At 40.6% G+C, this 24,853-nt stretch overlaps 1 protein-coding gene across 7 annotated transcripts in view; it reads left to right on the top strand.

Annotated features, from left to right (window-relative positions):
* PHF21A (PHD finger protein 21A) overlaps positions 1-24,853 on the top strand; it is a 135,031-nt gene that overhangs the window by 6,556 nt on the left and 103,622 nt on the right. The window contains exon 1 of one of the 7 annotated variants that reach the window (XM_063438066.1): positions 19,345-19,393. The exons of the other annotated variants lie outside the window; for them this stretch is intronic. The gene's annotated coding sequence lies outside the window, so the exon portion shown is untranslated. Of the gene's footprint in view, positions 1-19,344; positions 19,394-24,853 lie in introns of those variants that run through there. 7 annotated transcript variants of the gene reach the window in all.

The raw sequence follows: 24,853 nt of genomic DNA, 5'->3' as shown, positions 1-24,853 counted from the left end.
TGGTGATTCCGCTGGCGCTGTTGCAGCTTTGCGGATCCTGAACGCGGATATTATCTTGTCTGGCTCGGTGTTTCCCCTGATTCCCATTCCAGAGATTAGGCGGGATATGTGCTTCAACAGGGCTTCGTCACCAACGGTCTATGCTATGCCTCGGATGCGGATATTCCACCTCCTATGACTGGCCTCCAGCGTTTTGACATTCCGCGTGAGCTTCTAGACTTGTGAATGGAGGTCTTACAGAGCGTCTCTGGAGAACTGTTGTTGGGTGTCCCTGGTGCTCTCTCTGGCTTCTACCTCAGTGTGCCTCTTGTGGATGTCACCCACCTCCTTCCTTGTGTTACGCAGGTCTGCCCTCCACACCTCATGCATTTCCTCTAAGAGGTCTCTAATTTCCCTCTGCGTTACAGGGTATGAGTCTTCCTCTGATTCGGATGCCTGATATTGGCCCCATCTTCTACCAGAGGTGAGGTAGGGCTTTCTCTGTCCTCCTGAGAGTCGTCCAAGGCCGCCTCCTCGCTGGGCGCCTCTGGTGCCATCTTGGCTGGTGCCAGCAGATTAGGTCTCGCAAAGGAAAGCATTATGTCGGGCGTTTTAGGTGGCTCTGGAAGACGGTATTTCTTATTTTTTCGCCCCATTTCTGTCTCTGGGGGGGGGGGGGGGCTCGTTTTTTGCCGGTTGAGGGACCCGTTTTGGGGTTTTTATTCTCTTGTTTTGAGTCTCTGTCCTGGAGCTTCACAGGAACGCGTCCATCTTGTTAGCTGGCCACGCCCCCCCACCCCCCCCAAACTTTAAAAAAAAAATTAAAAAAAATTCAACCAACTAGTAAAAAAAAATATAATAAAAAAAAAATAGATTTTCTTGGCATTTATTTTTCTTCAAGAAACACTAAAGTATCAAGTGGCTTTTTGCTTTGAAATTTGCTTTACATCCCCTAGTGCCCATCAGGCGTATCTCAATGGACACACTTACCACAGACTGAGAAATCGTGACACAGAGAACATTTAAATACTCTGTCTAATTTAGTTTGAATGACTCTTGTGTACGCACAATGGGACACATCTATGTAGCTGCTATATGATGGCATTTTGTGTTTGTGGCACTGTTTCTGCTTCATCTCATTGAACTGGTTATAGTGTCTGGATTCCCCAGGTGCCATCCTTTTATTCAGCGTTAAAAAGTTAATGTTTTTGTGTTTTAATGCTAAATTAGAGTTCCCAGTAGCCCATTCCCCCTGTAGCAATTGAACTTATGAGGAAGCATTAGCCTGGGCAGCTGTGATTGTCTGACCGTATCAGCTGACTGCCGTTAGCCTATCAGTGCACCCATTGCCTGTATACATGGATATGACTAAAAGTGTGTAATCTCTGCCTTAGTCATCCATGCCTCTAGTAGGGCTGTTTCTGCTCAGGGACCCTTATTTACAGTTAAACTTCTCAGAAATGGTTTTTACACTAATAGGAGGGGAAGTGCCGTGGGAGTGAGTCCAGGCACTATAATGTTCTCGATGTCCCTTTAAAATATATTTTGTTACACTGCATTCATATTCTGTTTTATTTATTTTTGTAGTGAATACTTTTTAGTAATGCCCGTCATTTATCTTCCCTGTCACCATATGATACAAACATGCAAGGAAAAGAGATAAGGACAGTTTAGCATGGATTGTGGGATAATTCAATTGAACAATCATACCTTTAGTATTAGCTCTTGGGCATATGCCTGTTTCTTTGTGAGTTATTTCATCAACCAATTTTTCTTTTGCCTCACCATTTCGTTATTCTGAAGTTTTAAAAGTGCAATATATCATTGTTCCTATGCAAAATCTCAATTTTTTTTTATTTTTTTTTATTCTTTTGGAGTATTCTTGCAAGGATGCATAAAATAGTAGTAAAATATTTATTTTTTATTTTTTTTATAACTCGGATGAAATGGAAACGGCAACTTCACGTTCAAATACAAGGACTAGCTACCATTTGTTATTGTAAGAACAAGAAAACAAGGCAAGGTTATGTGGAGGTAGGTACACATTCAAACTCCATGAATCGGGTTGTCTGTCAATCTTCAAGACTAAAACTTTCTACTCACACAAAACTGTGGATTGAGATACTTTGCTCAAATATTTATTTTATTACTAGATATAAAAGACCTATAATTGTAGAAAAAGGAGTTTGATTTAGACAATTTATACAGCCACAGAATTAGGACATGGGAAAATAAAGAACTTAAAAAAAATAAATCAAAAAAAAATATTGCAAAACAAAGTAGGCAGTGATCTTCCCAAAGCCACCATGTGGAGCTATATATCTATTATGGAAAATAAGCTATGTCCAATCCAAAAAATGCATTGAAAAAAAATTGTATGCCGTTTTAACAAAAAGTCATTTTCAGTATTTCAGGAGACATTTAAATTAAAAATAATTGACACGTTTCTGGGAAAAAATGTTGAGGGATCCTGCATTTGTATATTTCACATATATTGATCTTGGCGCAAATGTCTGAAAACACTGATGTACTGTCATATTTGTATGATATGCATCCTATAAAAAAAATCTGATTTGAAGATTTTTTTTTTTATTAGTCTACTATGGCCTAAATTTAGCAAATTGCTTGTCAGACTTTTAATTTTTTATTTGTAAATCCCAGACTGTGATTGACACATGTTTACAAGTACATCATCAAGACAGCATTACTACTATCTGCTACGCTGACAAAAAGCCTAATTTTCTATAATGTTTTATGTAGTGTACTAAAGTAATTAATACAAAAATCTGTTTCTGAAGGATAGAATAGAAAAGGAGGGCTTTCTAATTCTAGAGCATCCCGTAACTTTTTACATATGGTTGCATCTTCCTTACTATTTGATAAAATGTGTGCTTCATAGTGTGAAATAAAATACTTGTGATACAGTGTGTCTGCAAGACTGGGTGATGTGTGTATGAGCAATGGTCGCAAAGTGACACACTGACCATTTTTAATGTTTCTCACAGAAATCTTCATTGATTGGTGTCTGCTTATGAATGTATTGCTGAGTCTTGCAATTTTACTAGTTATAGCTAATGATTTTGTATTATATAATCCTGAGGCACTTTTTTCTGATAGTATATGTAAGAGTTGTAGCTTGTATACAGCTATTTAGCTAGGTTTTGATTATAGTTACATTTTATATTGTATCTTTATAGATATACTATCCTTATATTATATCTAAGACCGTGTACATTATTTGCTTATTTATTTAGTGGTATTTAGGAGACTAAAATTGCATCTATATACCCTTACAACCCCATCTACTCCAGTGCCCCTGCTCCCCATCTACACTATGACCCCATCTACTCCAGTGCCCCTGCTCCCCATCTACACTATGACCCCATCTACTCCAGTGCCCCTGCTGCCCATCTACACTATGACCCCATCTACTCCAGTGCCCCTGCTGCCCATCTACACTATGACCCCATCTAATCCAGTGCCCCTGCTCCCCATCTACACTATGACCCCATCTACTCCAGTGCCCCTGCTCCCCATCTACACTATGACCCCATCTACTCCAGTGCCCCTGCTCCCCATCTACACTAGGAACCCATCTACTCCAGTGCCCCTGCTCCCTATCTACACTATGACCCCATCTACTCCAGTGCCCCTGCTCCCCATCTACACTACGACCCCATCTACTCCAGTGCCCCGCTCCCCATCTACACTACGACCCCATCTACTCCAGTGCCCCGCTCCCCATCTACACTACGACCCCATCTACTCCAGTGCCCCTGCTCCCCATCTACACTACGACCCCATCTACTCCAGTGCCCCTGCTCCCCATCTACACTACGACGCCGTCTACCCCAGTGCCCCTGCTCGCCATCTACACTACGACGCCGTCTACCCCAGTGCCCCTGCTCGCCTATCTACTCCAGTGCCCCTACTCCCTGTCTATAATAGTGCGTTTTGCTCCATGTCTACCTTAGTGCCCCTGCTAGTCTATCTACCCCAGATTCCTACCCCACATATTTACACACAAACACACTGCATCCACTACACACACACACACTGCATCCACTACACACACACACACTGCATCCACTACACACACACACACACACACACTGCATCCACTAATCAAATACTCTCACTGTATCCACTACACACACACATTCTTGAAAACCTAAAATAAATTCTGACTGGTATGTATATTTTGTACATTTACCTTAAAAAAAAATAGATTTGGATAAAAAGAAATAATAAACATGTTCAGTTAATAGTAGATTTGTGTAGAAATAGTGTTTTTTGTTTTTTTCTCAAAACGGTAAATGTACAGAAAATCAGTAAGTTATCGGCCTGAAAGTTCACAGATTATCGTTATCTGCTCTAAAAAAATATAAATATTGGTAGATCCCTACTATATATTGTGCTAGCAAATGTAGAAATAAAAAGTTGTTCAACTGTAAATTAAGTTAACTGTCTGCCATTGGCACAGGAGAAAAAACTACAAACATGTCCGGTTTGGCCTTGCACACAGCCATGTGTAGACTCCAGTTCACATTGCGATATTACACACAAAAAAAAATGGGGGATGCTGCTGATAGCATTTGGGGTTGTGATGGAAGCACTCATTCCATCCTTTAAAAGATGCCAGCGTGGCGGAAGAAATTTAGTTTATAGCTATCTGAATGTGATCCTGTTATCTTTGTGGTTTGTGGATGGCCTGTTCACTTTAAGGCTCAAAACTGGCACAAATCAGTTTGCAAGCAGTTGGTATATTCTAAACCAGGGATAAGCAACCTTCGGCAACCCAGATGTTGACTACATCCCCCATAATGCTCTTACACCCATGCTGGCAAAGCATCATGGGAGGTGTAGTCCAAAACATCTGCAGTGCCGATGGTTGCCTATGCCTGTTTTAAACTATCCTAAGAGAGAGGGGATTTTAAATAAATAATACATATTGTATATGTGTGTATATATTTATTTCTCTCTACCCATAGAAATGTTTTATGCTAGGAAAAACATGTTTGTCTATTTTTTTTACTTTGCCTTGAAAATGGTGTTTGTACTACAAAAGCTGTCAGCAGAATTATGGTGTACATGTAAAGAAAAGAAAAGGGTACAGATTTGCTTTCAATAACAGCCTTTATTATTGAAACTATCAATAACCTTTCATGCATAGATACAGTTATGGTAACTGCATACTGGAAGAATAATCCCAGCAGGTCTGCTGAACTGCTACTATTGAGTAAATACTACATTGTGTTCAAGTTGGCACAATTGATAGCTGATCTGTGTAGTGTGTACCGTGGAATTCATAGTGGGCTCTCAAGAATCTCATGTTAGAAAGTGAGGTAATCGTTTTTTCTTCTATTTAAAAAATAAAATAAAAAATGTATTTGTTAAGATCTAGTCACAGGGGGCGGGGCCTGACCGCTGAGCTGAGCGGACGCAAGATAGAGCTGCTCCTGTTCCTTGAGACCAATTTTACCCAAAAATAGAGGCTCAACAAACCCAAGCGACTTACAGGGGACACCAACAGAGTGGTCACACCAAGAGCCACAAGCAGACACCAAATATGCCACATACCCAGCATAAAAATCCGGAACACAGCTCGCAGCCTTCAGGCATGGTCGGCACGAGGAAGACGGCCGCTCCCCTGCCGCCATCACTGACAGCAACTTCGAACAAGGGCCCTTGTTTCCCCTCCCCCCCCCTCTATGGACCGGCGTGGGTCATCCTGGTCCATGGGGAATTCCTGCAGAAGCGGTGGCGGATACCTCAGCTTCAGTCTACCAAACCTGAGATGGCGGCGCCCTTCACTGGACCAAACGACAACGAACAGGAGCCAACCACCCTGAGGCATTTGGATGCAATATTCAAGGCCTTTTGAGAAAACTCGAGATGAGACAGGCTGTCACACGCAACACGATTGCAAACCCACCGCTAGCACTACAGCCCCACATAGTGTCATTTGCTGACACTGGTGCATTTACAAGCAACCCCGTGGCTAATATCCCTTGTAACTTAGGTAGACCATCTCTTTTTCTGTTGGGAATACCAATTACATCCCCTGCCTACTTAATAGCCTGCTTTTGATCTTGTTGGCTTGCCGCCCATGATTTCCAAAAGGGCAATACCCCTCTAGTTAAAGCTGCAGGGGCTATTTATGCCTAATAAGCCCTTAACTAAGCTTTTTATTTATTTTATTTTATTTTTTTTATTGTGCTTTGATTGACATAACATACAAGCTCTTGGTGCCCCAATAGCATTCCTCGAGCACATTATCAAACGAAACAGTTGGAGCATTAGGATTATCGTCACATTTTTATACGTTAGAGTAATGTTGATTAGAGCAGATTAGTAGTAAATCAGTGTATCTATTATTTGAGGCAAGTGCTTATTTGTATAGGCATAGTAGGCAGGCTAAACTGTGGGTCTGTGCATATGATCTGAGGCTGCATAAGTGTAGGAAGAGATGCCTAGGATTGCAGTATGGCTGGCTAAGCGTATTATCACATCTAAGTATAACAAAAATAGGCAGTGAGTTTAGCATGCTTCAACAATATTTGTATGGTAGGCGAGGTGCGACTGACATAATGAATGTTTAGTTAAATCCTCAACTTGCTTGCTTATGTGTCTGAGTCTTGTTGCTGTAAGCGTTCAAACAGTTTACCAATGAGTGAGACCCCCTTGTGATCCCCCGTGCTAGCTAACATAATGACCTAAAGTAAAATAAGAAAGAGAACTTAAGAGTCAACAAAATTGGTTGCGGATGATCAATTGATGGCATATTGGTACCGTAAGCGTCCTGCCTTATATTGGATCTTAGTCTCTGTGGGGTCAGCCGATGCCGTGCCTGGGCTGGATGTATCCTCTCGGTGTGCATGGACTCACAGCCCTTATGATTTGCGGCGGTGTAGTGGTCGATGAGTTTAATGGCTGTATGTAGTGCTGGTGTCACCTGCCACCGGTCAGGGCAGTGCCGTGTTTGCTGCCTGGATGTGGACGCCTTTCTGGATCTCTTACCCCTCAGATTTGTCTGCTGGGTCGGGCTGTTTCTATCCCTCCAGGGCATAGGTCGCTGGTGAGGGTGCCATGTGGGTTTTCTCCGCGGTGTCTTCCGGGTCCTGGGCCCCGGTCTATGGTTGGTCCCCCTGTAGCTCGGTTGTGATCCCAAGGGGGCTCCCCGCTGATGCTTGGTTGTCGCAGGCTTAAGGGTAGGAGTAACACCTGTTGCCCTCCGCTGGGTACCTCGTGGTGGTATGTGCACCTGTGGCTGCATTCTGGCTTTCAACCGCTGCCAGAAGGAGGTGAAGATTTGATTGAGTCGCTGCTCAGTTTCCAGCCAGGCAAGTTGTGCGCAGGCTGTGTGGGCTGAATCCACCATTTTAGGAGGCTGTTTGGTGGGAATTGCCAGTCTCTTTGTAGTAGTCGCTTTCCCATCGCTGTGCAGGGGTATCTTACGGGGGTAGACCAGGTTAACCCCCACCGGCCCAGAGGGGGGGGGACTGGGGCTCATGGCTTGAAGCTTGGTCGGTCGTGGCATAAGGAGAGCGGCTGCCTCTCCAGTGCCCGCCATCCAGGTAGGCCTCACCTTCGTGTCGGGTGAACGGGGTTTGATATGCCGCATGGTTGGTATCTACATGTACCCCCCGGTGTCACTGCACGCTGGGTGGCCTTTCTGGCCAAATTGGTTGCGTTATTTCACTTGAAAAGTCGGCTTTTTAGCCGTGGATCGCAGGAGCTAATGCGTTTAGCGTCTTCTCCATTCCACGGTCAGGCCCCGCCCCCGCACAGGGTAGATTTTATTCTGAAAGCTGGTTACGTATTGAAAACATAAGCAACGCTGCTGACAACTAGTGATGTCCCGAACGGTTCGCTGGCGAATAGTTCCTGGCGAACATAGCTTGTTCGCGTTCGCCACGGACTTTAACTAAGCTTTTTTTTAAACAATGTTTTAGTCTCGATAAAATCTAGTTTAGGCCAGGATGCCTCTAATATTAATGTCGAGGCCTTCATTGATAGCCAATTAGCTATGTACTTGTATGTTTGCCTACTATAACCGGGACGCGTCCCTCTAATCTTACTTAAGAGGCTGACGACATGCCTGTAGTATCGCACCCATAAGCGCCACCTTAGCTTAAACGCCTGCTAGTCGTGGGTTTGCTATATACCACATCCAAGCATGTTCACCAATCTGTCTAACAATGAAAACGCTTTACACACACTATAGACACGTTGGAAAGCCTGAAGCTATGTTATTTACCTTAAAGAAAAATTGTGCAATAACTATCTATGCCATATGTCTGTTTAACCCCTTAAGGACACATGACATGTGTGACATGTCAAGATTCCATTTTATTCCAGAAGTTTGGTCTTTAAGGGGTTAAACTATGTTATTCACCCTTCTTGTTACTGCTGTTGTGGCATTGCAAGAGCATGTACTCACTGAAATGCACCGACAAAATAAAGAATAAAAAAAAAATCTAGTTACGCAGGGATAGGCAATCTTCGTCACTCCAGATGTTGTGGACTACATCTACCCTGATGCATTGTCTATTAAAGCATTCTGGGAGATGTGGTCCACAACACCTGGAGTGTCCCTAGTGCAGGGTCCATTACACAACTGCAGAAAACGTTCAACATGATCCAACCCTTAGCCTGCCATTCAAACATTACCCTCCAACACACTGTACATGAGGTGGCTGTTAAGGGGTACATAAATGTTTGGCATGTTCTTGCATAAAATTCTGCAATTTCTTTTTAATAAACTACCATTTACAAACCTTTACAGATCTCTGTAGTGTATACATGTTCGTTTACCTATTGTGGTACCAAAGTGTGTATCGAGCTATGCACAGGAGTATGTACTGAAGATTCTCAACGTTTATGGAAAAAGTTGTTTGAGGAAGAGAGGGATTTGGCTGTTCATGTTTTTTTTTTTTTTTTTCATTAGTGTGTATCATAGAACCTTCTAATTCTGTCCATTTTTTTTTTTCTTCATTGGGTTTGTTTGCAAGTAACACATAGACACTATATAATCACCACATGATGAAAAATCCACTTTGCTAAACAAACTCTTACAATGCAGTCACATGTAGATAAAAAGTCCAATAAAACCAAACCTAAAATCAAAAAGGCAGTGTGCTGATTTATTTGGATGAATTGCTCTGGTAGGAAGTTTCTTATTTATGGGTGCCACAGTTGTTTTGTAGAGTTGTATTTGTGCGTTTTTAGGCTGTTGTGCATATACTCCTAAGTAGTTTGTAGTATTGTGCATTATACCTTTTATGGGGGCTGCTTGTAGAATTGTGTGTGGATATGTCACACAGTGTGTTTGGCGTGTATTTGTGGGGCTCCTTGTGTTTACTTTGTCAGTGGTGTGGTGTTTGTGGGGACTGTGTGGGCTGTTTGTATTATTTGTACAAGAGGAAGGTTTCTTCTGCAGATCTGTTAGGCTAAAGCATGGTTGGCTCTGGCAGTCTTGAGTGTCATGCATTGCACACGTTGGGTCGCTGACCATTGTTCTATAGGCATATTCGCAGCTAAATGTAATTATTGCTGTTTCTGTATATTCTGTTTATGAATCGTTTTACAATAAAAAGTCTTGGGGTCTAGATATTTGTGGGTGGGGTTTTATTTTTTGTTTCCTCCCTTTTCACTCAGGTAGGACATGGTACTTTAAAGAGTATATCGTTGTATCCATTTGTTTTCCAAATTGTTAGCAAATATGTAGGTAACTTTTTGTTTTTATTTTACATTGCTGATCTTTTCCTCCTGCAAATTTTATAATTTTCTCTTCATAACTTAAAAAGCTAAAACTGTGTGGTTCTTGGCCTTGAATTTAGAATTTATATTGGGAGCCCAGACCTGCATTTTTAACTTTTTTTTTTTTTTTTTTTTTTTTTGGTAGTAGTTAGTATTATTTATCTTTCCCAGGTGCGATTTTTAGTGATTCATTGATTATTTCTAATTCTGTCCTTTTTTTTTCTTCTTCATTGGGTTTGTTTGCAAGTAACACATAGACACTATATATAATATTGTAAAGCGCTACGGAATCTGTTGGCGCTATATAAATGGCAAAAATAATAATATAATCACCACATGATGAAAAAAGCTAAACAAACTCTTACAATGCAGTCACATGTAGATAAAAAGTCCAATAAAACCAAACCTAAAATCAAAAAGGCAGTGTGCTGATTTATTTGGCTTTTTACACAAATATTTGTTGCTCTCTTTGGAGAGTGTGAGTAATAGAGGAAGGAATTGAGAAACCTCGTTCACCAGCCCCCATCTTCTACCTGTTTTGTCTGTCCCTGTCTTTCAGTGTTCTCACGTAGCCCCTGATTTCCTCCATATAGCATGTGTTTCTCAGTAATCACAGCTGCCATTCTTTCAGTAAGGAATGTGCTTGATGCTCTCCCCACCCCCTTACCCTTTGACGGGGGCATATTTGCTGTGTAGAATAATAGCTCATGCTCCTAGAAGCTTTGTTTACTGAGGACCTAATGTTCTATATTGTATATGGAGAACCGTGTATGGGGTTGGTTAAGATGTATACTTTTTCATTTCATTGGTTGTAAATTGGTGTAGGCTAAAGAAAATATATAGAAACTAGTTTGTGAACTAAATGTTGTGCTTTTGCCCAGCCAGTGACATATAGACAACAAACTCATGCATGGTCAAGGCTTTACTAAAAGTGAGAGAAGGCGGTAAAAAATAAGCAAAATCTTTACTTCTTGTTCTTGCTAACCGACGAGAGAATTATGCGTTTTATGTCTAAATAAATTAGTAGAATAATATCTATTGGAGAATGTTTCAAGTTTGGCTGTTCTTGCATAAAATTCTGCAATTTCTTTTTAGTAAACTACCATTTACAAACCTTTACAGATCTCTGTGGTGTATACATGATAGGTTGTCTGTTGTGGTACCAAAGTGTGTATCGAGCTATGCACAGGCTGGAAGAATTATTACTGTCACATTATCTTGAATTGTTACTGCAGGTACCCAAGATGTCTTGCTTTTACTTATAGAAAGAACCTGCACCATTTGCCAGGCGCACAAGGACAGTCATAAATGAAGGGATGGGCAGGTTCCTTCTGCAAGAGCAAGGCCACTTGGGTAGAATTCTACTCAATGGGGACACTACTATGCTTTTGGCTGTTTCCTGGTGTTTCTCAACCTGAGCATACTGTGCAGATTGGTAATTTTAACTCACATGGTGCTGTATGCATGTTTATGGCACTGAGGGGGAGGGGGATGTTGCCCTGGGTTAAGCAGTGCTGCTAAAGAAAGTGTTTTTTCCACTTGCATCCTCTGTATTTCTCACCCCAGGAATAACTTTGCTGGGATGAGGAAATGAGGTACTGTCACTTTTAGTAACGTAACCGTTTGGGGATAAAGATTTAAACCTGGATCAGTCAATATGAAAAAAAAGCAAATATTTCTGCCGAATGACTCCCTATGTAGTGCTTTGCACTAAAATTGTATTTAAAACATAAACCCATTATAGTACTAGGTGTACAAGTCACCATCATATTTTTTTAGTCTTGTTTGCATGTTATTTGTGAAATAATGTAATTTACACTCGCTTGTTTTATGGAGCATTCTGTTATTCATATACAAATTAGACTGTTTATTTTGCTGTAGTGTTTTATTTTTTTATTTCTTCTGCATGATGAAAATACTTAAAGGCAAAATTAGAAGCTCTGTCACCATCTGGGGTCTTGTTTATTTTTATTTGGGGTATAATTTGCAAACACCTCCAACCGTGACATCGCTGCTGTGGGTCCAATAGCTATGAGGAGCTGGAAAAGGTGAAATTTACTTAAACATGTACCTCGTGGGCACCGCCATCCTTTCTTCAGGTCTTTTTTAGCTCCTGGTGCACGCGTGAGAATTCAAAATTGGGGTCTCTGGGGGATCCCTCAAGACTGCAGGATCCTCCATAGAAAGATATTTTTTTTTCCCTACAGCTGTCACTGGTGACTTCTGGGGTTAATGACAAGCTTGACAAATGGTAACTGCCTTGTCAAATATAGTCCCTACTTTGTTACCGTATATCTTTTGACTGGGTTGGAATTTTAGAGAATTTCATAAAGATTCATATGGGGGTGACAGAACTGCTTTAATCCTCTGAACAGGTTTGTTTTGTTGCTTGTATGTATCCATATGAATATGCGTATTTAATGTACCTTTTTATGTGGCAATATGGCATATTTTACAGATGATGTGGTATACATAGTTTTTTGGCATCAAAGCATGTCAAAATCAAGCAAATTTTCTACCATGGTTTTCGGGACAAGGGGGATGGTTGCACTCACCTGAACATGCTTAAATGGGGTGCTGCTGGGGGCCATATTATACAATAAACAATACACAAGATCCAGCGCACTCTCCTATCTACTAAACAGCAACTTCAATGTTGACAGATTTTATTCGTTTTTAATTTTTTTTAAAAACACCTAATCTAGGCAATGTTTTTTTTTTTTTTTTTAAACATTGGGCATAATTATTTTAACATCTCTTACAGACAAAAACGTAATAATGCACAGTGACACTCAGAACTAGTAGGATAACACTATGTATTGTGGTGGTAATATTAAAATCCTCTATATATAATTACTTATTTTTGTATTAACCCTCTGGGACTGCCCATTATGCTTCACTTTTATCTTGGATCCTGCTTCTTGATTACTTATATTTTGTGTTTAAAGCAGGGTAGATTTGATTTAATTCATTAATCAGTAAGACTTGATTTTAAATTATGATTTTTAAATGTAAAAACTTATTCTTGCTGTTTTTTTTTTTTATCTTTAATATTTGTAACCAGATAAAGATTTATCTTCTGATTCTGTTATTTCCCAATAGAAATAGACCGTTGAATAAATTATTGCACGCTGAACTATCTCCAGTTTAAAAGGTTAAAGGGACATTGTAACTGCTTCATCTCATTGAAGTTGTTATAGTGTCTGCAGTCCCCTGGCTAGGGATTGACCGATATATATATATATTTTTTTTTTTAGAGCCGATACCAATAATCTGTGAACTTTCAGGCTTAAAGCCGGTAACTTAACGAAATTCTGTACATTTACCATTTTTAAATTTTTTTTTTACTATTTCTACACAAATCTACTGTTAACTGAACATGTTTATTTTCTTTATTTTGCAAATCTTTTTTTTTTTTATGTTTTCAAGAATATATGTGTGTAGTGTATGCAGTGAGAGTATTTAATTAGTGAATGCAGTGTGTGTTTGTGTAGTGTGTATAGTAAATTCAGAGTGTTTGTGCCGTGAGTGTTCCCTGGTGGTCCGGGGGCCTGGACTGTGCAGTGGGGGCCCAGCAAGCGCTTGCTTACCTCCCAGCAGCTCCCCTGTCTAACTCTTGCGGCCAGCAGAGCGTTGCCACGGTTACCATGGCAATGCTGGCCGCGGGACCCGCAAGATTTACACAGGGGAGCTGAAGGGAGCTGCTGGAAAGTTTAAGTAAGAGCTTGCTGGGCCCCCCAGGACCGCCGTGGGTCCTCCAGGACTCTGATGGTGGTCCTGGTCTGCATTATCTGCAGTATCTGTATTGGCCGATACCGATATTGCTGAATATACAGAATATCGGCCGATAATTGGTCGATCCCTACCCCAGGCATTATTCTTCCGTTCCGCATTAAACCATTTTTAATGTTTTAATGCTAAACAAAAGTCCTCAGCAGCCCATCTCTTTGGCAGCTGTGCTAATTCGGGTCCAATAGCCTGAGCAGCAATGGGGGGCTGAGAGTCAGCTGACTGATGTCCTCCTATAACCAGGCCCATTGCTGGTATGAATTGGTATGGCTAGAAGGAAGTGAGTAATTTCAAAGTGAGAGCTGCGTACAGATCTTTAAATTGTTAGATGCCCTGATTTGTGAACCTTCCAGCACTGAAAGGAAATCGCTCCGAGTCTAGCTGCCGATTGTGATCAATGCTGGGCTTTGCCAGACTTCTTGCACTGATCACAGTGTAATTGGCAGAAACAGCATGCTGGGCAGCAGCATTGCAGATATTTCCCCCTGTCATGCTGAAAAGGGCCAGAAGATGGCATTGAAAGTCTGCTGTTTTCTCTGGGATTGTCCTCTGCTGATATCAGCAGTGGGTATCCCTTAGGGGTAGGGATTAGAGTTAATGTAAATATAGAGTTAATGGGGGTTTGCCCTTTATGTGTCAAAAATTGTTATAAAAATGATTAGAAGGCAAACTTTTTTTTTCCACCCCCATCTCCTCCCATTTTTAATTTTAGTCATACCTAACGGGACACTATAGTCACCAGAACAACTACAGTTCATTGCAGCCATGTTGAGTATAGTCAATAGTTTAATGACGTGCTTACATTACAAGAGGGACACCTCTTGTGGACACTCCTCAGAGGGCTACTAGAGGTGCTTCTCCCTCTGCATGGAGACACTGAACTTTCCTCCTAGAGATGCATTGATTCGATGCATCTCTACGAGGAGATGCTGATTGGCCGGGGCGGTGTTTGGCTCTGCCCCACCTCCTTGGCTGAGATCATCAGTATTGACAATCTCAGCCAATCCAATGCCCCGCATGGAGCTGGAAAAAGAAGAGTAAATTACCTTTCTAACCTGAAGTAAGAGTTTAACCTTTTAAACTGGAGACTGCAGAGTGTGGAGACGTTGAACATCAGTGCTGACTCAGAAAGCAGCTCTAGTGGCTATCTGAGTGACTGCCACTAGAGAAGTCCCTAAGGAGCACTTTAAACACTCTTTTCTCTGAAAAGGCCGTGTTTACAGCAAAAAGCCTGCAGTGACATAGTTTACACACCAGAACAACTACATTAAGCTGTAGTTGTTCTGGTGACTATAGTGTCCATTTAAATTATGATGGAACAAACCGCTTTGATTCGGTTTTGTTTTAGTTCAGAATTTGGACAGTTCCCTCTGTTCTTAAGAGGTTAATTTGGATTAATGGAATTAATTTGCCAAATTATGTAAATATTGCATGAATATACTGCCTCATTCTACATAGCTGACCCTTTTTTCATGCTGATTAAACTGTGAACTGCAATATATCTAAAAAAAAAAAAAAAAAACTATCTTCAGATAGATTTATATATATATATTATATATTTATATATATATTATTAGATTTATTATATATATTTTTCCCTCCAGAACCTTTTTTTTTTTTTAATTTATTTTATTGTGCATGAGAAAATTACGAGGCAGGCAATGCCACAATAGCGATTGCCGGCATATCTGTCAACATATAAGAACAATTGCGTGGCAAAACTAAACATTGCACATTTTGTACATTTGTAAAGCGTAGTTTCATCAGGAGTGAAATCAACGTGTCAGTTACGAGTGAGCGCTTAAGAGTTACAAATTCAGATTTCCCAACGGACTATGTTGTATGAATTTAAGGTTGCAAGCTTAACTATGATAATTTTCCGAGTAAGTTACCACCAAGCAGAATATGGCATATTTTGTTATCGGCATCAGTAGGCAGGCAAGTAAAATTAAACTTAAAACTATAATCGCTTTAACATTAATGGAGAGGGAGCATGCTTATCAATATCCACAACCACCACAACATCAGATGGGGCTAGCTGAGGTATATTTCTACCGTATGTGCTTTGTGGTATAGCCTGCTGGGCTGGGGTCTCTGCCTGCTCCAAACATAAGAAAGATATGAAAATATTAGCCCGTTCCCGTGCGTGGGGATAGTCCCTGTATAATACCCAGGAGGTTCACAGAGTCCCAGTGTCCTGCTTCTGGATGCCGTAATTGAAGTCTGCCTACATCATGTCTCCTGGTTGTTGGGTGAGTGCTTCCACGGCGCCTGTCAAGCCTTAGTACCGTGGTGCAGACTGCCGTGTAGTGGAGTTGGTGCAAGGGGATGGTTTCCTTAGGTGCTCTCGAAGTGCAGGTCACCGGCACAGGCTTCAGGAGCTTTGGTGAGTTGTGCTCAGCCAGAGTAGGCCTTGCGTCTGTGTCAAGGGGGTGCCGCTGCAGTGTGGGTAGGCACAGATATGCAGGCTGTTGTAGCGCTTGCCTGTTTTGAAGCCTTTTCCTGGGGTGATTATTGAGGAGGTCGAGAGTCATCAAGACATCCCCCATCGTGTTTGCTCACTGAGGGTTTCCTCTCTCGGTCTGTGGGACTACTGCGCCGCCTTCGGCCATTTTAGTGGGCCACGTGTGAGCCGTCTGCCTTCGACATTTAGCCACACAGAAGAGATGTGTAAGTGCGAGCTTGCCTGGTGGGGACCGGAAAACCCCCACCGGTCCGAGGGGGGGGGAGGGGGGGGTAACGGGGCTCTAGGAGGTTTCGGCACATATCAAGGACCTTCCGGGCTGGGAGAGCGGCCGTCCCTCCCGCTCCACAGGTCGACTAGGCCGCACCGTCTCCGACAGTTGTTACTGCCTCGATCTTGGCTTCCGACCGCTGCTACATGAACCCGGTCTGTCAGGGCTCTGGTATGTTTCCACCGGGTGCTAATCAACGGCAAAATGTGGCTATAATCCAGGCTAATGTTGATTCCAGACGAGGAGCTCAAGTAAAGCACATCTGGTCGCCATGAGTGTCAGGCCCCGCCCCCCCAGAACCTTTTATTAATAGATATCCAATTTAAATCATTTTGGGTAATTTTTTAAACATTTTTTTTTTTTGTTATTCCACATTGCTTGAAGGGTCTCTCATGTTGACTGGAACAGAAACTGTTTGTGTAACTCTGTTTACATGACACACGTGTACATCACACAAACAATGACCATATCTTATATAGCTCTTATATAGCGAAAGAGAACACTCAAATCAAGAGAAAGGCCTGCACAGTCATTGCTCTGTATGGGTGCCATATTATTGCTCACAGGCTCTCCATGTATTACCATGACCGGCAGAATAATGTGGGACACACATTGGTTGATTCAACCTGCTATATTTGTATTCTGCACAAAGCAATGTGGTCACTGGGAATCCCTTCTGCCTGATTCTGTAATTTCTAATATTTGCCTTATTTATTTATATATATTTTGAATCCATTCTAAACCAAAATCATTCTCCTGTGACATGAAAGAAGAATCTAGACTATTGGCACCATTGGAGTTAAATGAATTAAGTGAGCATTGATGCTGGTTTTTTTCTTCTGAAGTGCAAGTGACTTTATCCTTCCTGCCAGTTTGATGTGACCTTGAGCAAGTCTCTTTATCTCATTGTGCCTTTTTGTTTTGAGAAGTAATTGAAAACTTCTCTGAGAAATGTCCTTCTTCAAGAGTATGTTAGGTGCTTCTGACGTAATGTTTTTCTTAGTTGATGACATCATTAAGCAGGGCTTGACACATTTGCTTGTAATCTAGGAGCCAGCTTAAAAAAAAAAATTAGGAGTCCATTTTTTGGGTTGGGTCTTTATTTATTATTTTTTTTGTAAAGCTTTATTTTCAACAACAAAAATAACGGATCTTAAAAGGTAATTTTTCTGCATGTGCAATAGTCTCCCCATGCGTTCCTATGGGAAAGCATTGGCTTGGCTGAGATCATCAAGATTGATCTCCACCATGGAGCAGGGACAGCCGCAGCTAAACTGGCTTATGGAAAATGGTAAATAAAAACACCATTGCCATGGGATTGGATGGGGACCGGTACCATAAATAGTTAAACACTATAGTGTCAGAAATACATATATTTTTTTTATTTTTTATTTGCACATAAAGACTAGAACCAAACGTCATGGACATTTAACTTATGCAGAAAATATATGCTGATGTGACACAACAGATGGTTTATGCAATGTATATATTTTATTTTTGTTTGCACTACACTTTTTTGTGGCCATGAACATGCATGCCTTGTATTTTTAGAATTAAAGTAGCAATACTCACACATACTCACTGATGCGCGTGCACACACATTTTCTCAGACGCTCACAAATTATTTGTATTTTAATTTGTCGTCCACCCAGCCTCCCTAACTTTAGGAGAGCTGGAGTGGATCCCTTCCGCGGGCTCCAGTGGAGCTGCTATGATCCTGTAATCTTTAAGCTCTTCTTGCTCTGCTTCACATGCTCTTCGAGAAGTATTGTGGACTAGAAGGCAATGGACCTGTGGGAAAACATTGAAGTTTTTCAATGTTTTGTACACATATGATATTCGGCATATTTTTTATAAAGGTTATCTGAATTTGCCAAAAGCACAAGAGCTTCTGCTTTTAGTTTTTTAGTAGTGTAATCGCTTTATTTAAGTAAGATATTGGGAATTATTTTACTCTGCAGAGGTGAGTTAAATGGACACTGAGTACCATTAACATTTACAGGGTTATTCTCTAAAGTGAGAATTCAAATTGAATTTCAAAGTCTGGCTACTCTGACCTTAAATTTGAAATTCTTTGTATACTCAATAAATAACCCTTTTTAAAGCTTATTTTAGTAGTTATGGTGCAAAACGGGTAGCTAAGGTTAAAATCCCTTAGTTTGTTTTTTGCAACATCCCAGCATCCAAGACAACCTGCCTTCCAAAATGTTTACGGGCATACGACTTGCTACTTCATTCACCTTTGCAAGTCCTTGGGCAATGTGGGTGCTGTTGATGCATGTAGAGCATGCTGCCCTGTTCTAAGCACTGGGTTTGAAGAGTTGGATATGGTGTGAGAAACTGTTGCTTTTTTAATTGCTTAATTCCTTTCATATATATTGATGCAGAGAACAGTTTGTATAGGTCCGTGAGATAGTTGGTTAATTTTCCCTACATATGTAAAATGATTAGGAATATGATTAAAGTGTGTGATTGTGTGTGTGTGTGTGTGCACGTACTTGTGTTGAAGTGTCTGTGCAGCAGTACTTTATTATATGCTATAGTGAAACGTAATCCCCCTGTAAGGATAAAAGGTCGATTTATAACTGGCTAGATTGGTGGAATTGAATGCTGCCTGAACAGTTTTTCTGTTGCTGCAGCTGAATCACACAGACCATGAGTAACCACTTGCTTGTAAGGATTTCGAGGGAGTACGAAGCATGTCGGGATCGGATTGGTTGCTTCTCTACCAATCTTTCTCATACATTTCTATGCGTGGACTAACCTGATGTCTTTTCTCGAAGTGTAAAGGGAAAAGCGTCAGGAGTTCTCTTTCTGTATAAACACTGTGTTCTTCTGCCTGCCTTTTTTGATAGAAATGAGGTCTTTTTGATGTTCCATGTGGTAGGATTATGATTTTGACTATTAAGTACTTGCCTGATTTTGCTGCTTATGACTGAGATTACACATTAGCACGGCCTTGAAATGGGAATGATTGAAAAGATGGGCCTGACTTTTTGTGTTGCTGTAGATTTATCCTTTTTGGGGCAGAGCCAGTGGCCTGCATGTATATCACTGAAACACAGATAATGCAAAAGGTGCTATTTCTCAGCACTTAATGGAACGGAGTAGAACTCTTGGGAAAGCAGGTATGTAAATAGAGTATACTTTGTATTGGTGTGTACAATTGCTACAGAGTGGGGTTCAATGGCTCTAAATATGTTTTTTTTTATTTTAATTTTAATTAATCGTATTTTCAGTTGCTTACAGTCAGGATATGCAAGATTTATTTGAAAATCGAGCGGTAGTGTCATTCATTTTTATGACCAAATATACAATCAGAAAAGATCTTATTACAGAAACAAAGCAAAATAGAAATGTTATGTGTGTATAATAATTATTTTAAAGCATATTTTGATTTGACTATATAATACATTATTAAAATCTGTGAGTTTTATATACAAGACTATGTAAACTAAACTTGAACAAGTTAAATCCAAATGCAAAGTGTCAGGCCTATATAACGGAGTTGGAAAAATTCTCCATCTTGTCTGTAGTCACGTCATGACTATTTTAGCTTCCGTTTTCAAATTCAGTTTCAATTTGCTAAATGCAGCGCTATTTGGGGCTTAGAACCCTATAATGTAAATTTCACTTTTGCCTAATTGGGGTGTCTTAACTTGGGGTACAGTGCTGGGTAGATATCTTTTTAACTCAAGCTTTCACGTGCGGACGACTTCATCTTCCGTTGCTAGTTCTACATCTGCTATAAACTAGATCAATGCTTTTTGCTCTCATGCATGCGCAAGAGTACAATACTGATGTTAATGGGATGGTCTTGCAATCTCCAAAGAGCAGCCCAATTCCCACAGCTGCCTCTAGTAACTGATGTGGAAATAGACAAAACTAGACGGCGGTAGCTCAGCCTTTTGGCAAATTTTGTAAAACTATGGGATTTTCCGACAGAGAAGAGAATGCAGGTTGGTTTTAATTTGCATTTATATATAGGCTAATGAGAACGCTGACTGCAATTGGGTTCTTGATTGAATTCTCTTAACTTTTATTTATGCATGGCTATATAATATATCTTGAACCAGAAAAATAAAAGGAAGATGACACTTGATTTCTAGCTCAGGTACCTTTCAGTACTCTGCTAAACATCCATAACTATTAAAGGTAATAGTAGTGCACCCATGGGTTTTTGTAGAGAAACATTAAAGGGACACTATAGTCACCAGACCAACTACAGCTTATTGAATTTGTTCTGGTGAGTAGAATCATTACCTTCAGGCTTTTTGCAGTAAACACTGTCTTTTCAGGGAAAATGCATTGTTTACATTACAGCCTAGTGATAACTTCACTGGCCAGTCCTCAGATGGCTGTTAGAGATCCTTTCTGGGTCATTGCTGACTAAAAATGCATTAAAACGTTGAGTGTCTCCTCCATCTGCATGCATACACTGAACTTTCCTCATAGAGATGCATGGATTCAATTCATCTCTATGAGGAGATGCTGATTGGCCTGTGCTGACTCTGCCCCTGATCTGCCTCTTTGTCAGTCTCAGACAATCCTATGGGGAAGCACTGTGATTGGATCAGGCTACCACGTCTGATGATGGCAGTGGGCAGGTCTAAAGGAAATGGGTACAAAGTAAGCAGCTGCAGACTTGAATACATGTAAGATTTTACTATATTTAGGAAGGCATGAGGGAACCAAGGTGGCTAGATGGTGGTTTTAACCCTATATGGTCAGGAATACATGTTTGTGTTCCTGACCCTATAGTGCTCCTTTAAAACATTTTTTTTTTAATTATATAACCGTGACATTTCATTCCATAATATGGACCTTTTTTCGTTTGTGTGTATTTGTCTGTGCCAGTTTTATGCAGTAAAGAGAATTGCCTGCAATTCAAAGTGAATTTCAAATTAAATGCAACGGTCACGTCTGCACAGACTGAGCCTCTTTCCTTGCAGTTGTCACTAGTAATGGCTAAAGGCTTAACAAAAGGTAGCGCCACCTTCTTTTTTTTTTTTTTTTCTCAAGCATTGCAAAAAGACCATGTAGTAGTACTTTGTCTTAGTATATATTTTGGCTGGGTTGGAATTTCAGTGAAATTGTCAATGTAAGGATTTCATAATTATTCAATTTTGAGGGTGTTTTTATTCATTTTTTTGTTTTTTCTTGTTTTGTTTAGAATAGTACAGTTTGCTAGTACAACAATGCATGCCTGTATTCCTAATTACTTTCCAGTAAAAACCTGAATAAAGACTTTTCCTTACCTTTGCTCCATTGCATAGACTCTCTACTACCGCCTGCTCCGCCTCCTGTGACATCATCCGGCTCTCAAATTGATGGGCAATTCAGTGCTCCTCATAGAAGAACATTAAAGGAGCACTATAGTGCCAGGAAACCAAACTTTTTTTCCTGGCACTATAGGGTCATTAGGTCCCCTCCACCCTCAGGGGCCCCTCCCGCTGGGCTGAATGGGTTAAAACCCCTTCAGCCGCTTACCGTTCTCAGAGGGAGAGTGTTGGTCTCCCTCTGTGCTGGGGAATACCCCTGCCGACATCAGATCCGCATGCGCAGCAAGAGCCGCGCGCACAATCAAACAGCCCATATGAAAGCATTACTCAATTGCTTGATTTTCACAGTGAGAATCGCGGAAGTGCCTTTAGAGGCTGAATTAACCCTCAGTGAAACATAGCAGTTTCTCTGAAACTGCTATGTTTTCAGCTGCAGGGTTAAAACTAGAGGGACCTGGCACCCAGACCACTTCATTGAGCTGAAGTGGTCTAGTTGCCTATAGTGGTCCTTTAATACTGATGAATGAATGGCAGGTGCATCCAAATGCTTCTCATACTTTTCAATGAGCCGCAACCTCAGGAGTTTTAATCTTACAGATTCGAAACATCATGACCACTTGAAATCTGAGTTAGTTATGGTGCGTGTAGCAACACGTTCATTGTGTGTTCATAGATTTACAGAAGTGCAATGGCAAGTTTTTGTGTTTAATTTTTTTTATTAGAAAAATGCATGATATCTCTGCAGATACAAATTTAATTAATTACCAATACATTTAAATTTAGCATTAATATACAGCTTCATGCTATAAAACTAATCCCTTTTTCATGCTGCATAACCGAAGTATCTTAAATAGAAAACTACCTTTAATTTTTTTAATTTATTTTTTTATCCAGAAGCATTTCACTTATTTAGGTATTTTTTATTTTTATTTTTTTGACCAATCACTTTTTTTGAGGTGTGTGTATATATATATATATATATGAAAATATATTAACATTGAATAATTGCGATTATCATAAAATGAGTTATTGCTTAACTGTATGCATATATATCGGAGTAAGTGACTATTGAATGGCACAGACAGGGCATAGTACTGTATAAACAGATGAACTCGGAACAAGATATAGTAAAACAACTGAACAAAGATTGCAAAATACAACACGTTGGACTTGTGAAACTCTAGGTGCCAAAACCAAGCTGCCCCAAGCCCATTTGCTGGCTGACCGTAGTGATCTACAGATCCGGTTGCGCTGAGCACCCAAATTGGAGTTCCGGAAGGAGTGGCCTTTCTTTGTCTGTTCTTGAAGGGTCCTACAGGGTGTTGAGCTATGTCGAGGATGTCTCCCTCCAGAGCTGATATCTACTTGCCAGCTTATGGCTTATGCCATTTTCTCTCCCCTTTTCCCCATCCATGGCCCTACCCAATGTCAAAGGATTTAAAAAAAACCTTTTTACACTTACCCAGTTCCGAAGCCAATGTCCCTCTGCTCTGGGGCACGCTCCTCCGCAGTTGTTTGCCGATGTGCGGTATTTAATGCACGTGCATTAGGCCTTCCCCATAGGAAAACTTTGCCTATGGGAATTTTGAAGACACTGGATGCTTTGCATGAGTATGTGCAGCGCCGTTTCACGGAGTCAGCCACTAGAAGCAGTCTTAACTATTTAATGTAAACATACATGTTTTACATTGCAGAGTTAAGAGAACAGGGACACTGCACCCTGACATCTTCAATGAGATGAAGTGGTCTGGGTGCCTATAGTGTCCCTTAAAGCTCTGTACCTGGTAGTCTGCATGGAGAAAGCATACAAGAAAGAGGAGAAATTAAACTTTCTATTTCTCCCTTTCATTTTCAATGTTTGCTCTTGCTTCGCCTCATGTGAACTGGATAATGATGTTGTGTAACTCTTTAAAATATATTTTAAAGTAAACAGAGCAACACCTGAAACAAAGCTTAGTACAACATTTCAAAGAATTGACAATGCCATTAAAGTGACATTCCAGGATGTGATAAATTTATTTTATACATCATATTTCAATAAAATATAAATTCTTTAACCCCTAAAGGACTGAGCCAAATGTACATGTTGTGATCAAAACAAAACGTAAACAAAACCTGCAATTTGATTAAATGTCTGTTCAACCGTAATTCACCTCTTTTATATTCAGTGCACCCATATTTAGTGCACAATTATATATTTTTTTTTAGTTCTACTAGACTTTTTTTTTTTAATACATTTTTTATTTTTGTTGTGCATGGAATTACAACGGTGCTTGCATAGCCACAACAGCTTTCACAAGCGCGGTTTTCAGGGTTTAGGACAGAAACATGGCATGTAGACATCTTGCACATTTTAAAATGGAATATATCATGCTAGACAGCTTGCACAGTTTTAAAGTAGAGTATAACATGCTAGACAACTTGCACATGTGTAATGTAGCATGTAACATGCTAGACAGCTTGCACATTTGTAATGTAGCATGTAACATGCTAGACAACTTGCACATTTTTTTTTTTAATTCTTTATTTTTATTGTGCATGAAATCACAGAAAAAATGACGATGCCACAACAGCATAGTACAAGCTCAATTACGCAGGTTTTTGACATAGGTGACATTGAGTTATAAGCACATTTTTATATTGGTATGAGGAGAAACAAGCTAGATTCATACAGCTGATTATAAGCCCCCAGAGTAACAAACATGGACTTCAGTGTACTTGACGTGGTGGGCATTGTGTATGTGACTGTGTGTTGGTGGTATGCCTAGTCTGGGTAATGCTGTACCGCTCGCTGGTCTAAAGTTGGCTCGAGGGTGGCATGTTAAGTGTCCTGAAGGTTATACTGAGCCTGTTATAAGTGAGGTACGACAGACATGCGAATTATTAATTAAAGCATTAACTTGCTGGCATATGTGTCTGAGTCTAGTTACTGTTAGCATTCAAACGCTTTAAACAATGAGTGAGACCCCCCTGCGATCCCATGTGCAGGCGTAGTAACAAAAAACAACATAAAATAATGAAGAAAAATTAAGAGTCAACTGGCAAAGTAATCGTGGATGTGCAATTGGGGAGCGGGTGACAGTGGGCGCCTTGCCTTGCATTAAGTCTCAGTCTCTGTATTGTCAGCCGATGCCTTGTCCGGGCTGGGTGCTTCCTCTCAGTGTGTGTGGGCTCGATAGAAGGTTCTCTGTATCGGCAGCTAAGTGGTCTCTTGTCATCTCGGGGTGCCGCTGGGAGCAAGGATTGGTCTGGTGTCGCGTGATTTTTCTCAGGTAGTGCTGGGTCCGCTCTGATCCCCGTGCCCAG

Source organism: Pelobates fuscus, chromosome 12 (assembly GCF_036172605.1).
Source record: "Pelobates fuscus isolate aPelFus1 chromosome 12, aPelFus1.pri, whole genome shotgun sequence".
NCBI classification, from domain to species: domain Eukaryota; kingdom Metazoa; phylum Chordata; class Amphibia; order Anura; family Pelobatidae; genus Pelobates; species Pelobates fuscus.
Note: the sequence above shows the minus strand (reverse complement) of the source record. Positions and strands in the feature narration are given on the sequence as shown.